The sequence below is a fragment of the Amblyomma mixtum genome, chromosome 1 (genome assembly GCF_055824585.1).
Source record: "Amblyomma mixtum isolate Tamu chromosome 1, ASM5582458v1, whole genome shotgun sequence".
Lineage (NCBI taxonomy): Eukaryota > Metazoa > Arthropoda > Arachnida > Ixodida > Ixodidae > Amblyomma > Amblyomma mixtum.
The window spans coordinates 109,278,396-109,305,544 of NC_143012.1; the positions used below are offsets into that span (position 1 = coordinate 109,278,396).

Genomic DNA, 27,149 nt, shown 5'->3' on the forward strand with positions numbered 1-27,149 from the left:
CAGAGCTAACAAATCCTGTTTTTTTAGCGATCTTTGCGCCGAACTAGAAATGAAAGCATGTGCGCAACTTGTGTCCTTGGAGAGATGCCAACAATCTGTCTCTCGTTTGTAACAAGGGCACCGGCTCTGCCGTGGGAAAGTCTGAATCTTACCGCGGCAACATAATTCAGCTTTTTTTTTTAGGTTTAATACCAACACACACTCAGCAGAACTCTTTCATACGTAACTTGAATTAAATCTCTAGCCGTATCTTTACGTGTACGCAGCGCAAAACGCATGTCTAGGATGACCGTACAGTCTACCGCAGCTCCCAAAGCCGCTGAGACCAGGAAGGCAAAAAATGACGATGAAATCCTACGAGTTAAACTGCACATGCCAAAATCTAGACCACCGACAACCAAATGTTATCGTTATAGATATTGAATGTCCAGCCCGAAACACGTCTAGTACGTGTTCGAAGCAAGCGTTTTGACCTCTGTACTAGACATAGGAGTAACAGAAAAAGTCAAACAATTTTGACCTCAAAACTGTTTAGTCAAACATACTCGCAATTTTGACCTCACTGTGGTTAAAAAATCTCTGCCTCTCCCGTAACCGAAAGTAGAGTAAGCATGAAATGTTTACGGGCCGAATGTCATCTCGGTGGACACCCGAACCGCACCGTACAGGAAGGGAGGAACGCCACCACCCGTTCAGCGCGATGCCTTGCCCTTTGAACGCAGCGCTTCTCCCCCGGGCCCCTGTGCGCCTGCGCGGCTTTGCTTCGATGCGCGAAGCCCCTAAGAGATCACGTATGAGAACGAAGTGTAACGTGGCACTTATGTGCTTTCTGCACGCGTTATTAGAAATCGGAAATTATAAGTCCGTGCATTATCAAACCCACAGCTCCACTGATATCTTGATAAACATTGAGAAGGCACTGGCAGCAGTTATTTTTTGTCTCGTTTGGAGACCAACCGGCGCTTGCATGCCGGTCGCGTAGGAGGGCTTAGAGAGTCTCGTTAAATCTCAAGTCTCGTACGGTGCCCGGATGTTCTCGTTTCAGAGCCCGGATGACTGGAATTCAGTGCCCGGATGAGTGGATTTCAGTGCCCGGATGACTGGATTTCAGTGCCCGGATGACTGGATTTCAGTGCCCGGATGACTGGATTTCAGTGCCCGGATGACTGGATTTCAGTGCCCGGATGATGGCTCTCGGTCTCGGCGTGACGTCACCACACTGCCGACAACGGGGGCTAAAAGCATTTCATGCTTAATATTATGAAAAACCGCCGTACATTCCGTAAAAAAACACAATAAAATAAAAACAAGAGGCTCAGGCACAGCGATGGGGTAAAGGCACCTGGCGTGCAAGAGGACCGAGGTTTGAGTCACGGTGCCACGCTATTCACCGGATTTGAAAAAACAAAAAAATTCCGCGTCTCCATGGAGGCCTGGGGTGCGGCCTGATGTCGGTGACCACAGCCGACAACGCACACCCTGACCAGAGCAGTATTTCGCCACTATTGTGCAGCACAAACCAATTCAACCTTCGCCCTCGGTCCTCAGTGGTTGCGGAGGAACTGACCGAGCCGGCGGTCAGACCTGCGACGCAGCGGAGTGCGTCAAGGACCTCTGGCTCCGGACAGGCCACCACTGGAAACTGAAGCCTGACAAGTTAAACGCTAGAACCTTATCCAGGGAGCCTAGCAAAGCAGTGCTGTTCGAGGGATTAGTGAGTATTAAATGGAATGTCATAGGGCTTAGTGACGTTAGGAGGACAGATGAGGCATATATGCAGTAATAAGGGGCCGGCGCGTATAGTGCTATCGTGGATTAGCGCACAGACGAGAACTAGGCGTGGGATTCCTCATCAATCAGGACATACCTAGCAACATAGAAATTTACAGTATTAACGAGAGGGCGAAAACCGTAGTAATTATCCGTAATAATAATAATAATAATAATAATAATAATAATAATAATAATAATAATGATTTATTTCCATCACCATACAGTGTTGGAGGAGATGGGAATAAAAGCGGTTATCGCATGACAAGGTTCCCACCCCCCTGTACAGCAAGTAATAAGAGGTACAAGCTGAAGGTGGTGCCGGCCTCCACGCCTACATCCAGCCATGGCAAACAGATGGTTGAAAGCTTCTATGAAGACGTGGAATCGGCACTCAAAAAAGAAAAATCACAGTACGCTGTGCCGATGGCAACTTCAGTGCGAAGGTGGGCAGAAGCTGGCCGGAGACATCATCGGTGCAGCGCGTACGAGGAGGACGAGAAGAGACACGGGCACAACGCTCAACTTACAACACGCGTTTATTGCAGAGAAGAAAGAAAGGAAAAAAAGAAGGAACCATGTTTCCTCATTTTAAACCAGTGCGAAATCTTGGCCGATAGCCGCGTTAAGATTACTAGAGAAATCATGGAAGCCTGTGAAATTCAAAGACACGGAAACCAATGCGCAAGCACCACATCAATTGCTCTGTGTAAAAAAAAAAATACTTTTTCTGAGCAGCTGATAAGGAAATGCTCACAGCTTGCCAAGCGGCACTGTTGCCTCGTCCAGAGTTCCGGTCGTGCCTTTTATGACATTTTATGTGAGTGTTTTCTTCGTTTTTTTTAGACTGTCCGCCACTGTATTTAAACAGAGGCTTGGTTTGGTTTGGTTTATGGGGTTTAACGTCCCAAAGCTACTCAGGCTATGAGAGACGCCGTAGTGGAGGGCTCCGGAAATTTCGACCACCTGGCATTCTTTAACGTGCACTGACATCGCACATTACACGGGCCTCTAGCATTTCTCCTCCAAAGAAATTCAGCCGCCGCGGCCGGGATCGAACCCGCGTCTTTTGGGTCAGCAGCCGAGCACCATAACCACTGAGCCACCGTTTAAACAGAGGCAGAGCCTCAATAAACGCTAGTTGTAAGTTCAGCGTTGTGTCTGTCTCTTTTCTTCCTCGTCGTATGCGCTGCACCCATAATGTCTAACCAACATGCCCAAGCGTCTACCTTGCCTGGCCGGAGACCTGCCAGTACGCGAGTTTTGCATAGGCTCTGGGAATAGCAGGGGGGAGCTAATAGTATAGAGTTGGCAGAAAGAAATAATTTACGTAAATAGAATATCTTCTGGAAATGAGAGAAGAAGTAGTGACTTGGACGGGCTCTAATGGTGAGACCAAAATGAAGTAGATTTCATACCATGCGCGTACCCTGGCATTGGGCAGGATGAGGAGGTCTTCGCAAAGGTGCGTCCCAACGACCACAGAATGGTATGGTCTAGACTTTGCTTAGGCTATGATAGTGAACGGAAGTCCATTAACGAGTTCACGGTAAGAGTGAAACATGAGGAATTCAGGATATTGTTGCCGGACAGATATTCGCCTTTAACTGCGAAAGTCTATCTCAATGTTCAAACTATGAACGATAATCTCACAGCTATCATTACAGAGTTCGGAGTAGAAGAAGGCAGTCGGATGATTAGACAGAAAAACGGCAAGCTATCTCTGGAGGCTAAAAATCTGATTAAGAAATGCCAAAGCATGAAAGCGTCTAACCCAACAGCGGAAACAGAACTGCCAGGGCTATCAAAGTTACAACAAAGCGCAAAGCAGCCGACAAAAGGCAGTTTGATATTGCCACGCATCATTGTATAGTCCGTTCGTTCGCGCTAAAGGCCGCAGGAAAGGGGTGCTATCATATTTGTTCGTGACGCGAGAAGCCACCGGACTAATCTCGATTGATCATAGCCACGAAGAGCTGCATCTACGTTTTGCCAGATTACTGTAGATGCTCTTGACCCGTTATCTCGAAGTTTCCTTGCCGGCTTTAAATTGGGCGATGCCGCGAGCGGCGGGCATTCATAGTTCGACGACTGACAAGCGCATTTGTTGCTTACGCCGTTTCCACCTAATTCACCAGTCTCAAACCAGCAGCGTGCCTGACCGCTCTGTTTGCTGCATTGGCACTCACAAGAGACCTGTTCACATTTGCCAGCAGGACGTGCTTCACCGGGTGTTTTGTTTCGTTCGATCAGGCGAAAGCATTCGATCGGGTGGAACACTCGTATCTGTTCGGGCTCCTCGAAGCCTTCGGATTCCCACCGCTCATCGTCAACAGGCTGCGCTTACTTTACGCGGACCTGAAAGCTCGCCTCTCCGTAAACGGCCACCAGAGCGCTCCCTTCTCAGTCACCCGGGGCATAAGGCAAGGATGCCCTCTCTCCCCAACATTCTTCGTGTTATGCCTGGATCCACTCATCCGGCGTATTAACGACAGCACATCCATGCGCGGCTTCCCTCTGCCTGGCCAGGGCCAAATCAAAGTTTCGGCCTACGCCGACGACGTGTCACTTTTCCTCAAGGACGAGGATAGCTACACCGCTTTTTCGCGGCTGTTTCTCGAGTACAGCGAGATATCTGGGGCCCTATTGAACAGGGGAAAAAGCAACGCACTAAGGTTTGGCACCTTCACACCGAACCTTGCGGGCGAGGTGGAGTGGGTGCAGGGAGTGCAAGTCCTGGGAGTAGTATTTCTCGCCAGCGGGGAAGTAGCCCGCGAAACCTGGACTAACCTCCGCACGAATGCTGAGAAACGCCTCTGAGAGCGCAGCTGAGAGCGCAGCTATATAGTGATGTCCACAGTCCTAGCCGCATGTTTTTTTTGTCGCCCGCGTCGCAAACCCACCGCGCACGTTTGCTCGCAGGCTAACCACGGCCTGTGGCTCTTTCGTTTGGGCGGGGAAAACTGAACTTATGTCACGGTTGTTCATGCGCCTTCCATTGTACATGGGTGGGTTCAGTATACCTTGCATCCGCACCATGTTTAATGTGCTCGCCTTGCGAGGAATACGAGATCTTGTACGCAACCGAGACTATCCCGGGAGAAGACTCCTCCCATACTTTCTGGGTACAGCGCGTAACGTGTTTTTTACACAACACGTGGTTGGCCCTGCAGCCGAGCAGCCGCCGGAATTTTTCGTTAACGTGCGTCGCACACTGGCGTCGTTGACTGCCAGCGTGCCCAATCTAGATGTTGATGAAACCCCGCCCTCCAGGATGTGTGAGGCACTAACGGTCGCTCAGCTGACCCGCGAACAACTCCAGGAAACGAGACGGGCGCCATGGGGCCAACTGACCTCAGCTGCGCTTCCTGCAGACATCAGGGACTTCGGCTGGTTGCGAGGCTGGCGGGTCCTGCCCAAAAGAGACCGCCTCACGGCGTGGGGCGTGGCGCTCTCCGCCCGATGCTCGCAACGCGGTCTCTCAGAAAATTGCGGCACGCAATGTTCGACTGCGTAGTGGTGCGCACCTTTTGGATACCAGTCTCACGCATGTTTGTAACCCCACTGGAAGCGCGCACTGGTTCGCCCAAAGTGTTTGCCAATATGCTCTTGCGTGTCGGCATGTTCGTTTTCTGGCGGCAGTGTGGAGTGGTTTTCTTAAATGGCCGTCAGCAAAGAGCGATGTTTCCAGTGTTGCAGCGCCTCCGCACGCGCCTCTTTGAGCAAGCGTGCGTGGACGCACTGTCAATGAGCGAGGCTGAGTTTTTGCGCAGATGGTCGACATACTTCATCGTCCTGCCTGGCGGCCGAGTGTCGGCCTCATTACTGCCCTACTGACGCGCTCAGTGCTGCGTTACTGCGCATGTGCTTGAATGTTCAGACCACTGAGTTCAGCAGTTTTGTTTTGTATTTTCGTTGATATTGCCACACTGCTGGCACTCTGCCGGCGCCACCTGGTGGCCGAACCTTGGCTCCAGGCGCGTGGCCGCGCGTCGTCTTCGTTCTGCATGAGCTCGGCGGTTCGGCGGGCTTCGTCCTAGGAAACGCTGTGCTTTCCGCTTTTCTGCTGCGTTTGTCGGTGACATTTGGTGGAGCCGTGCTGGGTACCATCCCATGTACGCTGACCCCGACGACAGCCGTGACGCTTCTCCCCGACCCGCGGACGCCACACCCGTCCACAAAACGAGCCGTCGCCTGCGAGGCCTGCAACCCGAGTTCGAGCCACTAACAAGGCCTGTCAGAGCGATGACGTCCAGCACTGGCAGCCAGACAGGTCAGTCCTCCGGCTGTGCCCCGCAGTGCGTCCTTCTCGCACCTCGGTCGCCACATCCTTCCACGGCGACCGGTTTGAGGATGTAGAAGACTGGTTGGCCAATTTTGACCGTGTGGCCGCATTTAACCAGTGGGACGACGAGCGGAAGCTGCTGAATAGATATTTCGCACTGCTCGACTCGGCGAAAACGTGGTTCGAGAACCACGAGGCGTCCTTTTCCAACTGGGCAGCTTTTCGCCGTGAGTTTCTCGCCACATTCAGCTCGAGCCAACGGAAGGAGAACGCTAAAATTGCCCTTCGCTCCAGGTCACAGCAGTCCAACGAGAGCGTGGCCATGTTTATAGAGGACATGACACGCCTCTTCAATCGGGCCGACCCTACCATGCCAGAAGCTACAAAGGTGCGGCACCTTATGCGTGGGGTGAAGGAGCAGCTGTTTGCTGGCCTCATGCGCGACCCTCCGCTAACCGTCACCGCCTTCGCCAAGGAAGCTACCTCCATGGAGCGTTCGTTGCTGGAACGGAGCGCCCAATACGGCCGTCAGGCAAATGTAGCGGCCACTCAATACTTCGCGCCCTTGCCAGGCCCCGGGGATGAGGCGCTGCGAGAGATTGTACGGAGCATTGTCCGCGAAGAACTGCGACACCTCCGCATGGATGCTCCGTCGGCAAGCATACCTTCTACAGGGGACGTCATCCGTGACGAAATCCAGCGCGTGGTGCAGCCACCACCAGCACCACTACCGGAGCCACACGTCATGTCCTACAGCGATGCCCTGCGCCGACCTGCTCCCATGCCGCAAGAGTTTCGCCCAGTTGCCGGACCTCGAACATCCCACCGTTACGTGCGCCCCGTCGAGCAGCAGCAGAACCTGCGCCCTCCCATCAGCAAAGCGCACGTGTGGCGCACGCCCAACGACCGCCCGCTCTGCTACCAGTGCGGGGAGCCTGGCCATATTCTGCGGCATTGCCCGTACTGGCGTATGGGTTTGAGAGGATTCCCGCCCGACGCGCTTCGACCTCGCTATGGTGAAAGACCGCAGGACATCGACGAGTACCTCGCCGCTCACGTGCTGCCCCCGGCCTCGCAGCAGCGCCAATCGCGATCGCCATCCCCGAGGCGCTTTGCTTCGCCCAGTCGGCCCTCAACATCTGGTCAGTTCAGACGCACGTCCCCTCGCCGGGAAAACTGAAGACGGCGTCCTCCGGGGGTAGGGCCGCCGCCACTGTACAGAGTCAACAGCCTCCACCCGACGATTCGACGCCCCCTGCCCGGGGGGTGGCGACCCGATCCGACGACCTCTCCGACGACCTCTCCGACTACCTCACCGACGACCTCACCGACGTGCTGCGAACGATTTGTTTCATCTGAAATTTTTGTAACCGCCGACAGTTATCAAGTGACCGCACTCGTCGATACCGGCGCTGATTTTTCTGTGATGAGCAGTCCACTCGCCACGACTCTCCGTAAGGTCCTGATGCCTTGGTGTGGACCCGTGATTCGCACCGCCAGTGGCCACGTAGTGACGCCGATCGGCGCCTGCACCTGCCGCATCCAGATCCGGGGTCTTACTTTCACTGGCTCCTTTGCCGTCTTACGTGACTGTTCTAAAGACCTCATTCTGGGCATGGATTTTCTTCAAGAGTATGGTGCGGTCATCGACCTTCGGGAACTCATGGTATCTTTTTCCGCCCAGCGAGCCGTTGACACCCACAGCGAGCCCTGCAGAATAATGTTGCGCCTATGTGACGACCATGTAACGATCCCTCCGCGAGCCAGCAAGTTCGTCACAGTCGAGTGTAATGGCAGCACCGGCACCCTTGGCATCGCTGAAGCGAACATGTCGCTGCTACTCGCTCGGCAAGTGTGTGTAGCTCGAGGCCTAGTAGATCTTACCAACGGTCGCACCGACATCTTAGTTACGAACTTTACCCGTGAACCGCAACATCTCACGAAAAAAGAGGTCGTCGCTTATTTTGACGAGCTCGGAGAGTATACCTGGCAGTGCTCTTTGTCCACGATGTCAGACCACGACGAGGCGACAGCTACAGCCATCCCGACCGACGTCAACCCGCACCTCTTGGCCAGTCAGAAACGCTGCGTAGAAAACCTCATCTATTCCTTCCGCGATTGTTTTGCATCAACTTCCAAGGTGCGACAGACGCCGCTTACAAAGCACCGAATTGTCATTGCTGACGACCAAAGACCAATATGTCAGCGCCCTTATCGGGTATCTTCAAAAGAACGTGACGCCATCTGCCGCCAAGTTACACAAATGCTCCAGGACGACGTCATACAACCGTCCACGATCCCCTGGGCATCACCTGTTGTCCTCGTCACGAAGAAAGATGACACCCTCAGGTTCTGCGTGGATTACAGGCGCCTCAATAACGTCACGAAAAAGGATGTGTACCCTCTGCCACGCATTGATGACTCTCTAGGCCGCCTGCGCCATGCCACCTATTTTTCGTCTGTTGACCTCCGCAGTGGGTATTGGCAAATAGAGGTAGACGAACGCGATCGAGAGAAGACCGCCTTTATTACCCCTGACGGTTTATACGAGTTTAAGGTGCTCCCTTTTGGCTTGTGCTCGGCCCCTGCCACATTCCAACGAATGATGGACACCGTGCTATCTGGACTGAAGTGGCAGTCGTGCCTCGTATATCTCGACGATGTCGTGATCTTCTCCGACACGTTCGATGAGCACCTGAAACGTTTGCGTGCTGTTTTCGAGGCCATACGTTCCGCTGGTCTCTCTCTCAAGCCAGAGAAATGTCACTTCGCGTTTCATCAGCTGAAGTTTCTTGGTCACATTGTCAGCGCTCGAGGCGTTAGTCCAGACCCCGAAAAGACGGCCGCCGCAGCTGCCTTCCCCAAGCCCACAGACAAACGGAGCTTGCGTCGTTTCTTGGGCCTCTGCGCGTACTATCGCCGGTTCGTTCATAATTTCTCCAAGCTAGCTGAGCCTCTGACCCGCCTGACGAAAGACTCTGAACCCTTCTTGTGCGGGCAGGACCAGGAAAGAGCCTTCACGGAACTCAAGTCCCGTCTCCAATGTACGCCTGTGCTTGGCCACTTCGACGAGGACGCCGACACGGAACTACATACTGATGCCAGTAACGTTGGCCTCAGTGCGATCCTTGTTCAGTGGCAGGATGGTCTAGAACGCGTGATTGCTTACGCCAGTCGCACTTTGTCTCGTTCCGAAGTCAACTATTCCACCACGGAGAAGGAATGTCTGGCTGTGCTGTGGGCCGTTACGAAATTTCGTCCGTACCTGTATGGCCGTCCATTTCGGGTTGTGAGCGATCATCATTCCCTGTGTTGGCTGGCGAATCTGAAAGATCCCTCGGGGCGGCTTGCTTGTTGGAGCCTTCGGCTACAAGAATTTGATGTCACCATCGTGTACAAGTCCGGCCAGAAACACAGCGATGCTGACTGTCTATCCCGCGCTCCTATTCCCTGCCCCACGGGCGAGTCCGACTACGATTCCGCTTTTCTCGGTGCTGTCACCGCGTCCACTCTTGCCCGCCAACAGAGGACCGACGCCGAACTGCTTCCTCTCATCGAGTATCTCGAAGGAACCGCTCCATCTCCTCCTCGAATCTTCAAGCGCGGGCTGTCATCGTTTTGCTTGCGCGATGGTGTCCTCTATAAAAAAAATTACGGCCCAACGGACACTGCCTATCTGCTTGCCGTACCTACAGCGCTTCGTGACGAAGTTCTGCGTGCCTGCCACGACGACCTTCCTTCGGGCCACCTCGGATTTTCCCGCGCGTTGGCGCGCATACGTCAGAAGTACTACTGGCCCAGGCTTGCTGCGGTTGTCCACCGCTACGTCCGAACCTGCCGTGAGTGCCAGCGCCGGAAGACGCCGCCGACTAAACCAGCCGGGCTCCTGCAGCCGATCGATCCCCCACGCCTCCCATTTCAACAGGTCGGCATGGACTTACTCGGCCCATTTCCGGCGTCTTCCATGGGTAACCGGTATATTGCTGTTGCCACTGACTATCTTAGCCGCTACTGTGAGACCAAGGCCCTTCCCCGTGGTACCGCAGCCGAAGTTGCACATTTCTTCATTCACAACATTGTACTTCGTCACGGAGCCCCTACAGTCGTATTAACTGACAGGGGCACCGCCTTCACGTCGGCACTTACGAGCGAGGTACTTCTACTCAGTGGCACCAGCCATCGAAGGACTACAGCTAACAATCTGCAAACGAAAGGACTGACTGAGCGTCTTAACAAGACAATTGCCGACATGATTTCCATGTATGTAGACGATGACCATGGGAACTGGGACCGGATGCTGCCTTACATCACGTTCGCTTACAACACTGCTCTACACGAAACGACACGATTCACTCCGTTCCATTTGGTGCACGGTCGCGAAGCCTTGACCATGCTGGACGCCATGCTTCTTCCGGATCCTGCTCCCTCTTCTTTCGTAGCGAACCAATTTGCTCGTGACGCCGAAGCCGCTCGCCATGTTGCTCGACAGCGAATCCGGCACCAACAACAACGCGACGCCGAGCGTTACAACCTCCGCCGCAGGGAAGTGATTTACACACCCGGTGAACAAGTCTGGGTGTGGACCCGATCCGCTTCCGGGGGCGCTCTGAGACGCTTCTTCGCCGTTACTTCGGTCCCTACCAGGTGTTACGCCGCCTCAGCGCGGTGACCTACGAGGTGCTCCCTCAAGGAACTGTCCGGTCCTCACGACAACCGACGCCCGAAGTAGTCCACGTGGCGCGACTGAAGCCGTATTACTCCCGTTAGCCCCTTTTCACGCAGACACTCGCGCTGTTCACTTTCCGCCTTCCCTTCATTACTTTTTTTCCGCCCGTGCGGCATCGGGCGATGCCTCTTGAAAAAGAGGGGGGGGCAATGCCACACTGCTGGCACTCTGCCGGCGCCACCTGGTGGCCGAACCTTGGCTCCAGGCGCGTGGCCGCACGTCGTCTTCGTTCTCCATGAGCTCGGCGGTTCGGCGGGCTTCGTCCTAGGAAACGCTGTGCTTCCCGCTTTTCTGCTGCGTTTGTCGGTGACAATACCGAACAAAATAAACTTCTATTTCCACGCCGCTTCCGTGCTGTTTAGTTCTTTTGCGGGCGCAATTCTGCTCAAATAAACAGCTTCCTTTGCAAGTCTTCTTGCTGTATTCCTGACCGCTCGACTGCCGTCACTACAACGTGACATCTGGTGGAGGTGCTGGGAAGCCTTCCATGTACCGTCAACCCCAGCAAGTCGTGACGCCAGGCCTTTGAGTCATTAACCGGAGGACCTGACTCCGGTCCACCGTGCAGGCCGACGTCTGCTAGGGGACGCACCTGAGTTCGGGACTCTGCGGGAGCCTACTCGGAAGCGAAAGCGAACAGCAACGTCCACCATGAGCTTGCCCCAGACGTCGATTCCAATCATTCTGCAGCAGCCCCGGGTGCCACCAACCTTCGACGTTTCGGCAGGGGCCGACCGCGAAGAATGGCTGGAACAGTTCGACCGTGTGGCTATCTTTAACCACTGGGACGATGCCAGGAAAATGAAGGTCGCCTTGGAGGGACCAGCAAAAATCTGATTTGAGAATGAGGAAGCTAGCCTTACGAACTGGGAAACCTTCAAGCAGCAGCTTCTGAAGACTTTCACAAACGACGTGCGGAAGGAGAGAGCCCAGTAGCTGCTACAGACTCGCATACAAAACCCAAACCAGACCGTTGCACTGTACACTGAAGAGGTGAAGCGTATCTACCGGCGTGCCGACTAAGCATGAAGAAAGAAGAAAAGGTAAAGCTGTTTATGCCAGGAGTGAAACAGCAACTCTTTGCCGGCCTCGTCCGCACGCCTCCGAAACCGTCGCGAAATTCTTAGAAGCGGCATCCACCATGGAAAAAACTCTTGATGCCAGAGCCCGCCAGTATGACCGCCAGCAGCGCGTTTTCTCAGCACGCTGCCCGGACACCGCTAACAACGATAACCTGGCGGGAGTTTATACGTCAAGTTGTGCGAGAAGAGCTCCGACGATTGCTGCCAACGGGAACGCAGCCGCAGATTACGTCGCCCACTGACGTCATACGGGACGAAGTTTAATACGCCTTGGGTATACGACGCCGAATACCACTCAGCCTCTAGAGCCCCAGCCATGACTTACGCCGCATCAATGCGCCTGCACCTCGACGACGGGACCCAAGCCCCTATCGCCCTCAGCCAGCTGCGTTGAACCGCCGCCCTCTCGCCCAAACCCGCCCATGCTATGAGCGTCCCACACGGACGACGAAATACGGCGAGTGGAGAAATCCCAACCACCGCCGCCCACTATGCTTCCACTGCGGTGAAGCCGGTCACATCCCCCGGCACTGCCCATACAGAAGAATGGGCATATGAGGATTTTCTTACGACGCCCCACGACCCCGATCCGGCCAGCGACCAACCGAAATCGATTTCTTGCGTCGGGAAGAATGCTCATCGCCGAGCCGCCTATCACGTTCCCCGCGCCATCGCCACTGCGCTCTGTATCTCCTAGCCGAGGCTACGCCGTGCGTGGATGCTTCCCCAGCCCCCGAAGGTTAAACTGAATAAAGCAGCCTCTGGAGGTGAGGTTGCTTCTGAGCGCAAGAACAAAGATCCCCCATCGACGAAAATGCAAGACCATGCCTCAACTACGACGACAACACCGACGACGACGACGACAACGCGGCCAGACTTGAAGCTTTTACCACCGCCCAGAGAAGTAACGTCGGAGTACGCCCACCGCAGTCTCACTACTCGAGGAAGCCGAGATAATACACCGAAGACCACGTGCAATACGAGAACGCAAACAAGTGACCTTGAAGATACGGTCGACGGTCACGCGGATACTGCTTTGGTCTACACGAGAGCTGACTACTCCATCATGAGCGGACCACTCGCTGTCCGACTCAGGAAAGTAACAACTTGGGATGGCCCGCTGACCCGCACCGCAGGTGGTAACCTTATTACGCCGTCACGACGCTGCACAGCGAGAGTTACAGTAAATGCTACAACCTTCCTGGTCCTGCAGAAATGCTCGGGAGAAGTGATTTTGGGAATGGACTTCCTGAATGAACATACGCCGATCATCGACCTCCAGTCTAAGTCGATCAAGCTTTCCACAGACAAAGCCATAGCTGCTGCAACCAGCGCGACTCATCACGTTGCCTTGAACGTCCTCGACGAAGCATTGAGCGTGCCGTGCCGGTCGAGTGTCGTCGACTGTAGTCATCGACAATGCCGATGGCGTCGTCGAAGGGAACACCCTATTACTCCTGGATCGAGGACTAGGCCTCGCAAAGGGAGTCGCCTAAATCCGAAATGCTCAACTACAGGTGCTGCTAACCAACTTCACCGAAGAATTATGATGATCATCATCATCATCAGCCTGACTACAACCACTGCAGGGCAAAGGCCTCTCCCATGTCTCTCCAATTAACCCTGTCTTTTCTCAGTGGCCGCCACTGTATCGCCGCAAACTTCTTAATTTCATCCGCCCACCTAACTTTCTGCCGTCCCCTGCTACGTTTGCTTTCTCTTGGAATCAATTCCGTTACCCTTAAGGACCAGCGGTTATCTTGCCTTCGCATTACATGCCCTGCCCAAGCCCATTTCTTCCTCTTGATTTCAACTAAGATATCATTACCCCGCGTTTGTTCCCTCACCCACTCCGCCCTCTTCCGATCTCTTAACGTTACACCTATCATTTTCCTTTCCATAGCTCGCTGCGTTGTTCTTAACTTATGCTCAACCCTCTTTGTTAGCCTCCACGTTTCTGCCCCATAGGTGAGTACCAGTAGGATACAGCTGTTGTATACTTTTCTCTTCAGGGATATTGGTAAGCTACCATTCATGATCGGAGAGAACCTGCCATATGCGCTCCACCCCAATCTTATTCTTCTAGTTATTTCCCTCTCATGATACGGATCTGCGGTCACTACCTGCCCTAAGTAGACATATTCTCTTACTACTTCCAGCACCTCACTACCAATTGCGAACTGCTGTTCCCTTGCTAGGCTGTTGAACATTACTTTGGTTTTCTCCATGTTAATTTTTAGCCCCACCGTTCTGCTTTGCCTGTCTAACTGATTGATCATGCTTTGCAGTTCTTGTCCTGAGTGGATTCGCAAGGCAATGTCATCAGCAAATCGCCAATTACTCAGGTATTCTCCATTAACCCTTATCCCCAACTGCTCCCATTCCAGTCCCCGGAATACCTCCTGTAAGCAGGCAGTCAAGAGCATTGGCGAGATCATGTCTCCCTGCCTGATACCTTTCCGTATTGGAATTTTATTGCTGACTTTATATAGGAGAACTATAGTAGCTGTGCAATCGTTATAAATATCTTCCAATATTTTCACATAACACTCTCCTACACCCTGATTCCGCTATGCCTGCATAACAGCTGAGGTTTTCACTGAGTCAAATGATTTCTCGTAATCAATGAAGGCTATATATAGGGGTTGGTTATATTCTGCGCATTTCTCTATCACCTGATTGATAGTGTGAATGTGGTCTATTGTCGAGTATCCTTTACGAAAGCCTGCCTGATCATTTGGTTGACTAAAGTCCAAGGTTGTCCTGACTCTATTAGCGATTACCTTAGTAAATACCTTGTAGGCAACGGACAATAAGCTGATTGGTCTGTAATTCTTCAATTCCTTGACGTCTCCTTTCTGATGTATTAAGATAATGTTAGCGTTCTTCCAAGCTTCTGGCACTCTCGAGGTCACAAGGCATTGCGTATACAGGGTGGCTAGTTTCTGTCGCACAATCTCTCCTCCGTCTTTCAACAAATCTGCTGTTACCTGATCCTCACTAGCTGCTTTCCCTCTTTGCATTGCTCCTAAGGCTTTCTTTACTTCCTCCTTCGTTACTGGCGAGGTGTCCCATTGCCGTGATCGACTGCCTCCCCCAGTAACTTGATGATTAGATTCGCTACTGCATAGATTTGTGTAGAACTCTTCGACTAATTCAACTATCTTATCCATATTGCTGATGACATTGTCCTATTTGCCTTTTAGCGCATGCATCTGGTTTTTACCTATGCCCAACAAACAAAGGTACGACGACTGCTTTCCTGGACGAGCTGGCAGGCATCAGAGACATATATGCCCTCCCCGACCAACCCATAGAATCATCTGACCGAGGCTAACAACCCACGTTTGATAGCAATCCAGCATTACCCAAATACGCAGTCTTCTTCAAAGGTACAGCGATTGATTCTCATCAGCATCGGATGTGCGACGAACCCGGCTTGCCAAGCACCGCATTGTCAAAGACGAACACGGCCGACCACTGCGCCAGAGCCCCTACCACGTATGGCCGCTAGAACGCCAAGCTATCCGCATGCAAGTTGAGGAAATGCTTCATGACGACGTCATCCAGCCATCAAGGAGACCCTGGGCAGCACCAGTGGTCCCAGTGAAAAAGAAAGACTGCACCCTTCGCTTTTGCGTCGATAACCGCCGCCTGAAATGCGTTGCTTGGAATGGCAATTGCCCGAAAGAAAGCCAACAACTGGAAGTTCGTCTGTGTTTCTAACTCTAAAATACTGGCAAGGAAAGCAGAAAATTCCACTGTCATACACATAGCCACTCGCGACGACCTGTCTAAGATAGTGTAGCCGTCTACTTTTTTCTAAAACACTGCGCCTACATAGCGACAAGCATAAAAATGCTGAACAACACAGCCAGAATACGTGGAAAAAACATATCTTTACTACACTGCAACATTAGAAGTCTGCATAAAAACTATGACTCACTCGCTGCCTTTCTTTACACTCTGGGGCTACCCTCAAACCCGGCCGCCTCCTCCACTGTCTGGCTCAGGAACGCCACCTCACTCTTCTTAATACTCCTGGCTCCTCTACTCGAGCGGACACTGCCTCACATCGCCACACGACACCTGACCTCACTTTCTCTCGGGGTTCACTTTCCTTTCACTGGCTTGGTAAGACGCTGCATTACGGAGGGTTAAAGTGCCAACTGCGGTCCTTCGTCTTTCACAATAATGTCCTGCTAAAGAAGAACTCGCACCCAACAGGACAGTGCATCTTCTTGTCGTGCCTAAAAGTCTCAGTCAAGAAATTATGCAGGGATGTCCTGATGAACAGACTGTAGGGCATCTCGGGATAGCTCGCACGTTGCACCGCATCCAGGAGAAGTACTATTGGCCGCGGTTAGCTACCGACGTTTCACATTACGCGAAAACGCGCCGTGAGTGTCAGCGACGCAAAACGCCTCCGATTAGACCACCCGGACTCCTGAACCCCATACCACCTCCAACTAAGCCCTTTCAGCAAATGGGGATGGACCTCCTCGGCCTCTTTCCGACTTCATCATCAGGTAACAAGTGGATCATCGTGGCCACCGACCACATGACCCGCTACGCCGAAGCAAAAGCGTTGCCTAATAGTACCGCAACAGAAGTCGCAAAATCTTTTGTCGAACGAATTCTCCTGCGACACGGCGCCCCCAAAGTGTTCATCACAGACAGGGGAACGGCGTTTACAGCGGAGCTGACTCAAGCCATTTTAAACTACAGTCAGACAAACCATCGGAGGACAACTGCCTACCATCCGCAAAGCAACGGACTCACAGAGCGTCTGAACAAAACCAAAGCAGACATGCTCTCCATGCATGTACTGTTGGGAACAAAAGTGGTATATTCCACGCGGCGGGAGCCGGAGCAACGGAAAACTGCGCTATTTTGGCGAGCTAAAGCTCTGTACATTGAAACGAGCCAAGCGACATACCTGTTGACAATAAAGGTCACGCATTGGCTGTCTCGATCCCAGATGCCACCTGTAGATGGCGTTTCAACGCAATTTTCCGTTGCTCCGGCTCCCACCGCGTGGAGTAAACCACTTTTGTCCTCGATAGTACATAGACGCCGAACACAAGACGTGGGACACCATTCTGCCCTACGTGATCTTCGCGTATAACAGTGCCGTCCAGGAGACAACCAGGTCTACCCCATTCTAGCTTGTATACGGCAGGAAACGAACGACAACACTCGACGCAATGCTCCCGCACGTTCCAGATGAAGACAACCTCGATGCTGCCGCCTACCTTCATCGCGCCGAGGAAGCCTGAAGACTTTCGCGGCTTTGGATTAAAGACCAGCAGCACACCGACGCCCGACGCTACCGTCTGCGCCGACGAGACACACATTACAAGGCGGTGTGATCGTGTTTTGATATTGACGCCAATTCGCCGCCGTGGATTGAGTGAAAAGTTGCTGCGACACTACTTTGGCCCGTACAGGGTTCTCCGTTGCATCAGTGACCTCGACTATGAAGTTATCCCCGACGGCACGACAGCATCTCAGCGACGACGCACACGCCCGGAAATCGTACATGTCGTACGACTTGAAACATATTATCAACGCTAAATGACTCTAAGTTTGCATTCTCCGTGTTTATTTTCATTTTTGAAGCATTGAGGCGACGCTTCTTTGGGAGGGGGGTAATGCCACGTATCATCGTAGTGTCCGTTCGTTTGCGGTCAAGGCCGCGGGAAAGGGGTGTTATAATTTTTGTTCGTGACTTTACGAACGGGTGGTAACTTTCAGACTGCAAAATTACATGGAAGACAACGACTGTGTACCACATACCATGTTCGGCTTCAGAGCGAAGCTCTCGACGCAGGACGTTCTCCTCCAAATACAAGAAGATGTCCTGCGAAACGTACCTCGGACGGGAGAAAATGTCATAATGGCCCTGGACATCAAAGGGGCATTCGATAACGTCAGCCACGAAGCGATCCTTACGGGCCTAGACAAGCTGGATTGCGGGCGCAGAATCCACGGCTTCGTCAAAGCCTTCCTGTCCGACAGAACTGCCACCATCGGCATAGGAGACCTTCGATCGGACAAAATTCGCACTCCAAATAAGGGAACACCCCAAGGGTCAGTTATCTCCCCCTTACTTTTCAACATAGCTATGATAGGCCTAGCTCGAAAACTAGAGAACATCGAAGGCATCAGGCATGCAATGTATGCTGACGATATAACAGTCTGGACAAACACGGGTTGTCTCGGAGAGAAGGAAGAAAGGCTACAGCAAGCGGCCTCTTGTGTAGAGCAATACCTCGCAGAAAGAGGACTCGCATGCTCGACCGAGAAATCGGAACTGCTGAGAGTCTGGAGAGGCAAGCAAAACCGGACCGTCCCAACCAACGAGGACCTAAAACTCAACGTCTACCTTGACGGGACACCCATACCCGAAAAGACAACAATAAGAATTTTAGGCATGTGGGTTCAATCCAACCAGCGCAGTACTCACACTTTTACCCTGCTCAAAGCAACAACACTACAAGTCTCACGCATGATCACCCGCATCACCAACAGGCGACATGGCATGCGTGAAGAGGACACACTCAAACTAGTCAGAAGCCTTGTAGTTAGTAGAATCACGTACAGCCTACCCTACCAGTGCCTCAACAAAAACGAAATACAACAAGCGGATGCCCTGCTACGCAAAGCGTATAAGACAGCGCTCCGACTTCCGCGCAACACGTCAACCGAAAAACTCATGGCCCTGGGATTACATAACACCTTTGAGGAGCTACGAGAGGCGCAGCTTGAGTCGCAAAAACTCAGGCTGTTGCAGACAACGACTGGAAGAGCGCTCCTGCAGAGGCTCGGATACCGCGAGCAGATGCGAGAAATGACGAGGACGGCAACGATCCCCGACGAGCTTCGCAAGACCCTCAAGGTAGCGCCAATACCAAAAAACATGGATCCCAACCTCCATCGAGGCAGAAGAGAAGCGAGGGCCGACTTCATCGAAAGAACATACGCTCCTCAAGCCACGACCGTGTATGCAGACGCGTCTTGGAGAGGAGGAGACACCAAAATCGCTGTGGCGGCGGTGGTCGATTCGTCTTTACGCGAAATGACCAGCGCGTCTCTCCGAGGCTGCACAGCTGCAGAGTCCGAGGAAGTAGCCGTTGCTCTAGCGGTGGCGGAGGGCTATAGAACCGGGCGGTCGCTAACAATACTCACCGACTCTCAAACAGCCTGCCGAAATTACATGAATGGCAGGATAGGTCGTCACGCGCTCCGTATACTCCTCGCAGCGAGCGACAGAATTAAAAACCAGGAAGAACAAAGCGACAAGATCCCACACAAAATTGTGTGGGTACCGGGGCACACGGGGGTGGCAGGGAACCAAGAGGCCGACAGGATAGCTCGAGGATACATTACTTTCCGAGCATCCGATGAGCCCGCGGAACTCGCGCCAGCACCCAGGGATTACTCGGCCATACTACAAAACTACAGAGGCAGAAGATTGCGGTATCCCCCACCGCACAAATCTCTCAGCAGAGAGGAAGCTGTCACTTGGAGACAATTACAAACAGGCTCTTTCCCAAACCTACATATACTAAACAAAATGCACCCTACCATATACGCGGACAAATGTCCCTGGTGCGACGGAACACCTACTCTCTATCACATCACATGGGCCTGCCAAAAGATAGACGTGGTCCCCAAAATACAAAACCCGAGTGCGGAGCAGTGGGAGACTCTGCTGTCCAGCGACCGCTGTGAAGACCAAGAAGGTCTGGTACAGCGAGCTCAACGGGCGGCAGTGGCCAGCGGAGCCCTGGACTGAGGGCAACCGACCACTGATTAGAGGCGGACGACTTCGACAGAGAAGACTCCTGGGGGTAAACTCAAGGAGAAAACATCTCTGAAGATGCTCCCAAACCGCAGGAAAAAGGACTAGAGTAAAATAAAGTTTTTCCTTCCTTCCTTCCTTCGTGACGCGAGAAGCGACGGGACTAATCTCGATTGATCACAGATTGCTATAGATAATCTTGACCTGTTATCTCGAAGCTTCCAAGTCGGCTTTAAATTGAGCGATACCGCGAGCGGCATGCATTCGTAGATCCACGACTGACGAGCACATTTGTTGCTTACGCCGCTGTCGTGCTGTTTAGTTCTTTTGCCGGCGGAAGTCAGCCCAAATAAAGAGCTTCGTTTGGAAGTCTTCTTGCTGCATTCCCGACCGCTGGACCGCCGTCACTACCACGTGACAATATCAAGAGAATCAAGCATGCTCTAAATAGCGGAGGTAGCCTGAAAGCAGTGGAGAGGAAAATAGACATAGGTAAAATCGAGATGTAGGCGCTAAGAGACAAAGGGGGCAGTGCATTAAGGATAAGATGGTTAAAGTAGCCGAAGAACTCTAGACAAATCTGTACAGTACCGAAAGCAATCAGAACGTTAATGAGAGAGGCCGTAGAGAGCAGCAATGGGACACCTAACCAGTACTGAAGGAGGAAGTAATGAAAACCTTAGGAGCTACGCAGCTGGCAGGTAACAGCAGATCACTTGAACGACGGGGGGCAGATTGTGCTAGGCCATCCTCTATACGCTTGGGTGAGCGCTAATGTTACCTTAATTCATAAGAAAGGAGATGAAAGCACCTAAAAAAATTCAGGGGGCACTTTGACTGTCTAAAGTGCGTAGAGGCGAAAGCGTTTTCCGCACCACTTTGACTGCTTCTGTGGCACTGGTGGCGTCACATGTAATTGAGTGCTAATTACTAAGTGACGAGAAACCACTAATTAATTGTTAATTACTGATTTGTGCCTGAATACTAATTAACTGCTATTTAATGACGCTTAAGCTTCGCCTTTAGGAGTGGAACGCGACAGCGTGTTGTAGCGCTGCCAGGGAGTCCACGCAACACTACCACCCGTTCGGCGCGATGCCTTGCCCTTTGAACGCTTTTTGAGGAAAGGAAAGGGCGCAGTAATTCTGTGTCATCTCGGTGGACACCCGAACCGCAGCATAGAGGAAGGGAGGAAGTCGGAGTGGAAGAAGAAAGACAAAGATGACCCGTAATGAAGAAAATGAAAATTGTATTTGAGGAAAGGAAATTACGCAGTAACTGTCTCACATATCTCGGTGGACACCCGTCAAAATTCAGGGGGGCACTTTTTGACCTAAAGTGTGGTCACTGATGTGTGCTTAAGATGTTAAGCTTCGCCTCTGAGAGTGAAACGCGACAGCGACTTGCAACGCTTCCAGGAGTCCATAGAACGCCATCGCCCATTCGGTTCTATGCCTCGCTCGTCGGCAAATTGGTTTTTGAGGAAAGGAAATGTATGTGTTTCTCATATCTCGGTTGACACCTGAACCTCGCCGGAAGAGAAGGGAGGAGGCTGGGAGTGAGCGAAGACACCGTATTCACTAGACCCACCTTTGTGCTTCCCAAACCATCGAGCTGGCATGGTGGTGGTGGTGTTAAACATTTATTTATACTATATACAGAGGTATTGCTTGGACCGTGCCTGAAGGGCCCATCCCTCACAATCACTAGGAGGGATCCCTAGTCCGGGACCCCTGTGGCCGCCGCGGCGGCCCGGGCTCTTGCCACCAGGGCTCGTTGGTCCTGGAGAGTTGAGCAGCCGAGCAGGGCAGCCTCCCAGTCCTCTCGGGTGGGGTGGGGGTGGGGTGGGAAAGCAGGATTGGCAGGGCATGCCCACACCATGTGATACGTGTCCGCAAACACTTCCCCACAGTGTGGACACTAGCCCGAAAAAGCCGAATTGAAATGTTTGAGCACTGCTGGGCACAGTACCGTGTTGGTGTAGAGGCGAAGTAGCCAACGCTCCTCTGCCTTCTTGAGGCCTTTACAGGGGGGTGGGTATCGGCCGTGAGCGTTTTGATACAGGAGAGAGATCTCCCGAAAAGTAATAGCCGGAGTAAAATCAGTAGCCGGATCAGGCGGCGAAAGAGGCGATGCCCGGTGGTCAAGCGCGCGGGCGGTAGTGTCCGCTACCTTATTTCCCTCTATCCCCGCATGTGCTGGGGCCCAGATGATGATGCGCCGGGTTGGGAAATCCCGGTACTCACATCTGTGTAAAATTTGGAAAGCCCGATCTGGAATTTGGCCCTGTTCAAAATTGCGGCAAGCTTCTCTTGAGTCGGTGATAATGACTCGGGACGCTGGATCCGCAGCTGCAAGTGCGATAGCAGGTTCCTCCGCGAATGTAATGTTGGGGGCACGGAAGGTGAGGCCCTGAACTGGGTTGTTTTGGTGGACAACGGCAGCCGTGTACCAACCCCCATGGTGTGGACCTGCCGCGTCCGTGTAAAATACCCCTGCTCGAGCACCATACTGCTTGGAAATGGCCTCTGCTCGCGCGAGGCGGCGGCCATCATGGGCATCTTTTGTCATGTTATTGGGGAGGGGGAGAACCTTTAGTGCGAAGCGCCAGGCCTCGGGCATGGATACCCGCTTCTCCTCTTGGGTTCTGTAATTTATGTGGAGGCGGGTCAGTAGGCGGCTACCCGCACGTGTTTTGCTTAACCGCAAGTACTGATTGCTGAGATGAGCCTCGCGCAGCTCCCCAAAGGTGTTCGTCATCCCCAGGCCGAGGAGACGTTGGTTGGATGTTGCAATTGGGAGGTCGAGAGCTCTCTTATAGATTTTTCGGAGAATCACTTCGAAAGCGTTCTCATCGCATTTGCGCAGGTGGAGGTACGGTGCCGAATACAGGATTCGACTGGTTACGAATGCATTGGCCAGCCGCAGGGCGTCTTTGCATCGCAACCCTCCTCGTTTGTTTGATACCCGGCGGACCATACGGCCCACCTGATCCCCCACCTTGCGGAGTTTCTTCAGCGTGGTGTCAATCTTGCGGTTCTTTTGTATGTAGAGTCCCAATACTCTGACTTCATCGTGTTCAGGTATCGGGCCACTAAGCAGGCAGAGGGCAATTTTGGTTGTGCACCTTGGATTGGGACGTATGTGCACGAATTCCGATTTGCTCGGGGAGCACTCAAGGCCGCAGCGGTGTGCATAATCGTCCACAATAGCCGCCGCTTGCTGCAGGTTGGCCTCGATTTCTCCAACCGAACCGTGTGTTGCCCAGAGGGTGATGTCGTCCGCGTACAGGGCATGCTGCATACCTGGGACCTCACCCAGCAGGGTAGGGAGCTTGATCATGGCCAGATTGAAGAGAAGAGGCGAGAGGACTGCTCCCTGTGGAGTCCCTCGCGTACGAAGTTGGTACGGGCCATGTTCACTGTCTTGGAGTCGGATATATGATTGCCGATCTGTGAGGAATTGCTTGATGTATTGGAATGTGTTGTACCCACAGTTCACTTGGGACAGGTGGGAGAGGATGATATCATGAGAAACATTGTCGAAAGCCCCCCGCAAGTCCAATGCGAGGACCACCTTGTCATCGCTAGTGTGCTCGACGGGATCAAGAATCTCTCTATGAAGTTGCAGCAGCACATCTTGTGCGGACCGGTGTGGGCGGAACCCGTACATGGTGTCTGCAAGGTGTCTGCGTTGTGCGTTTCTAGGTAGGTGGATAGTCTGTCACGGACCATGGTGTCCATCAACTTCCCCACACAAGAAGTGAGAGGTATGGGCCGGAGGTTGTCAGTGTTGAGAGGTTTGCCTGGTTTGGGTATGAATGAGACGAGAGCCGCCTTCCAATACACTGGGAGAGGCGTACCTCCCGTCCAGATGGCATTGAAGTATTCGAGCAGCCGCTGGTAGGCCGGTTCGGGTAGGTTAGCGAGAAGTTTCACAGTTACCTTGTCCCTGCCCGGTGCTGTCCCTTCCGGAGCACGGTGGTGCAGGTCTTGTTGGCCCGGGGTGGAAAAAATCCGGGGCTCCAGACGAGAATCGGCAGAGCCGATGCTGGCATGGCGGAGTGGATAGCATGCTCGTCTCACACTCCGAAGACCGGGGTTAGATTCCCTAGCTCGACCAATTTCTTACTCGGTTTTATTTATTTATATGGCCTGACTTGAAAATTTATTTTGGCTAATTGAGAAATTAAGCAATTAACTAAGCTCAGTCCCACTTACTTGGACCATCACTATACGATCCCTTCAGTTGGTTGCCTGGTTACTAGCCGAAGTACTATTGGCCCCGTTTGAAATTTGCGCACTGTGACGTCACGACCGTTTTGACCAACTGAAAAGCGTGACATTTCTGTCCACAACTGCTGCTTACAACGATGAGACATTAAAGGTGCCCTGCGACGTAGATAAAGCATGGGGTCTTTATTCTTTGTATGCAGAGTAAGGGACATTGTGAGTCCCGAACGCGCAATGAGATCACCGAAATCATAATATTTGATATTTTAATCTTCGCTAGAAATGCTTGTTTCGAGCCGATGGTGTCGCAACGCGGCGGCCATTTGCGGCAGCGGAAATGAAGCGGCATCCAGATAGGGCGCTGCCTTTCTCATTGGTTGGGCGTCCAGTTTGCATATTGTTCCTTTATACTTGCGAAATGAATCCAAAATATTATGTCTCTGAGTACTGAAAGCTTTTCGCATGCCACAAAAACTGGAAAGAAGCAGGGAAAGCGAATGAAAACTAACAAGAATACAGCTAGGGGCGACACTTTCCATTCCGCTTCAAACCTTCGTGGCAGCCAGCGCTGTTCAAAATACCTTGGCTCAAACCAGAAAGCGCGCGCGTCGAGATCGGCCGTGACCATACCAAGACGGCAGCGAAAAAAAAAGCCAATCGACAAGAAAGGCCGGACAAGAGAGCGGAGTCGAGTTTGGGGGGGAGGAGGGCTACTGCCCACCGCCTTCCAGTCCGACTAAAAAAGAAACTTCGGGGAGCTTCCTTTGTTGTTAGTCACCCCTGCCCTGAGTACGGCGTCGCGTACACGGGGGGAAGACGCCGTCAAAATGAGCGGATGTCTACAGCCCCGACAAAGCAACAACTGCATGCACGCTTCCGCTGCGTGTGCGCCAGGCGCGGTTCTGATTGGTAGCGCCCAATCTCGGTACTGGGTGAGTGAAATGGGCGAGTGAAGTGCGTTTTCGTCTGAGCTTTTCATTTCGAATTTTCAGAGTGCAATAACTTTCGTTTGCATGCTCCGATTTCAATAATTCTTTTTGCTCTGGTCTCTGGAAAGCATGATGCATCTATTTAATGATATTAACTGGTACCGAGGAAATCATCGCGGTGCCCCTTTGAAGGCTTTCGCCTTAAAATTACAGACCGATAACCTTACCGTCCGTGGCCTACAAGGTATTTACTAAGGTAGTCCTTAATAGAGTCAGCGCACTCTTAGAATTCTATCAACCAAATCTTCAGGCGCGCTTTTGAAAAGGATGCTGGGCACGAGACCATGTTCACGCAGTGAATAGAGGTGATAGAGATGCGCGCATAATATAACCAATCCCATATGCAGCCTTCATTGATTATCAGGAAGCATATGACTGAGTGGAAACCACAGCAGTCATGTAGGCATTGCGGAATGACGGTGTAGAATAGCGATGTGAAAACACTGGAAAATATCTATAACCACTGCACAGCTACCAGAGTCCTCCATAATGTCAGCAATAAATTTCCAATAATGAAGGGCGTCCGGCAGGGAGACTGTGATGTGCACACCAAACCGTCGAGGGATTTTTGAAACGCGGTGTGTCGACAATTGAGCGTCGGACAGAGGAGCGCCGCGCGTGCCAGCCCCGCGTTGCGCGTGTGCACGTGCGAATGGTGTGTACGAGGCGGGCACGAGAAGCGGAAAGCTGAGGTGTCAGTAAACTGAGCTGTAGAGGAAGACACCGCAGCGCAAGTCTGGTCACTGAAGTGTGGAGGTGGCAGCCGTCGGACGTCGGGTCCGTGCTGCCGAGGACTTCCCTTGAATCAACGACGCAAGCCTACTGCGTCCCTTTCGAGTTTGGAAGCGGCAGCTGATGGATTGAGGATCCGGCTGCCGAGGTTTCCTTGGAGGGGCTTTATAAGCCTACGGTGTTTTGGGACACGGACGACGGGACCTGGCTACGGATTTCCTGCTGCAGCTGCCCAGTTCCTGGGGGCGACTGACAGGAATTCGTCAGCGTCTCCCGTGTCCATCTCCGTTCCTCACCTCCTTGTGCTCTACCACCGCTTCCCACAACGCAACGCCAGCGACGCAAACCAAGTCATCACCCCGCGTCCTTGCTACCTGCGTGGCATTTCCGCTTCGTCTGGGACGCTATCTGGTGAACTCTTTTATCTGTATTGTTCGCGGGTCGAGTGTGTGCTTTTCTTGTTGTTTTCGCATCTTTTATTGGCTCTTTTCCTTTAAAGTATAAACACGGCTTCATTTTGCTTTGTTTGATTCCTTTGTTTTCTTCGAACCTGCACGCAAAAGCGTTCCCCTTCGGCAGTCAGGGACGCGTCACCCAATTCGCGACAGACACACGATCTCGCCAATGTTATTCGCCGCCTGTTTACAGGAGGCGCTTTGAGGCCTAGATTGGGAAGAGTTGGGGATAACAACTACTGAATGGAGAATACCTATGTAATCTGCGATTCGGTGATGACATTCTTTTGATAAGTGAATTATGAGGAGAACTGCAAAACATGACCATTGAGTTACCTCGGTATTCACAAACAAACATTTGCCAGCTCTTTCGAGGTCCTTACCTTTGTGGCGGAAAGAAAAATGATAGGTGTAAATTTAAGAGATCGGAAGCAGGCGGAGTGGGCGAGGGAACAAACACGGGTTAATGGCTTCCTAGTCGAAATCAAGTGGAAGAAATGGGATTGGGCAGGGCATGTAATTCGAAGGCAAGATAACCGCTGGTTCTTAAGCGTGACGGAGTGGATTCCAAGAGAATGCAAACGTAGCAGGGGGCGGCAGAAGGTTAGGTGGGCGGATGAGATTAGGAAATTTGCGTGCATACGGCGGCCGCAACGGGCTAAGGACAGGGTTAATTGGAGAGACATGGGAGAGGCATCTGCCTGCAGTGCGCGTAGTCAGGCTGATTATGATGATGACCTTTGTGGCACGTTTTCGGATTTCAGAAACCAACCTCGCCCTTCAAGAGCACCCTTCGCTGTCTTGTCGGTCTCCGAAAGGACCCGTTGGCAAAGGTAGCCCCTGGCCTACCTTTAGCAGCTCCTTTCGTCAGTTCAACATGGAATCCAAGTACGACGACCCCTTTCCTGATTTGTCAAGTTCACGGAGTTAATGGGAGACGCCGAGGTTGATTACCTTCAAAGAACACTAAACCATGATAATAGATAGATTCGTTGTGATTTAACGCGTTTTCTACTTGTAACCCTTGTAACCATGTTATGACTGTGCATGTAACCATAGGTTTCGTCTATA

The 27,149-nt window shown here is 52.4% G+C and overlaps 1 protein-coding gene across 1 annotated transcript in view; it reads right to left on the reverse strand.

Annotated features, from left to right (window-relative positions):
* LOC149367502 (WD repeat and HMG-box DNA-binding protein 1-like) overlaps positions 1-27,149 on the reverse strand; it is a 248,311-nt gene that overhangs the window by 19,714 nt on the left and 201,448 nt on the right. The window lies entirely within an intron of this gene.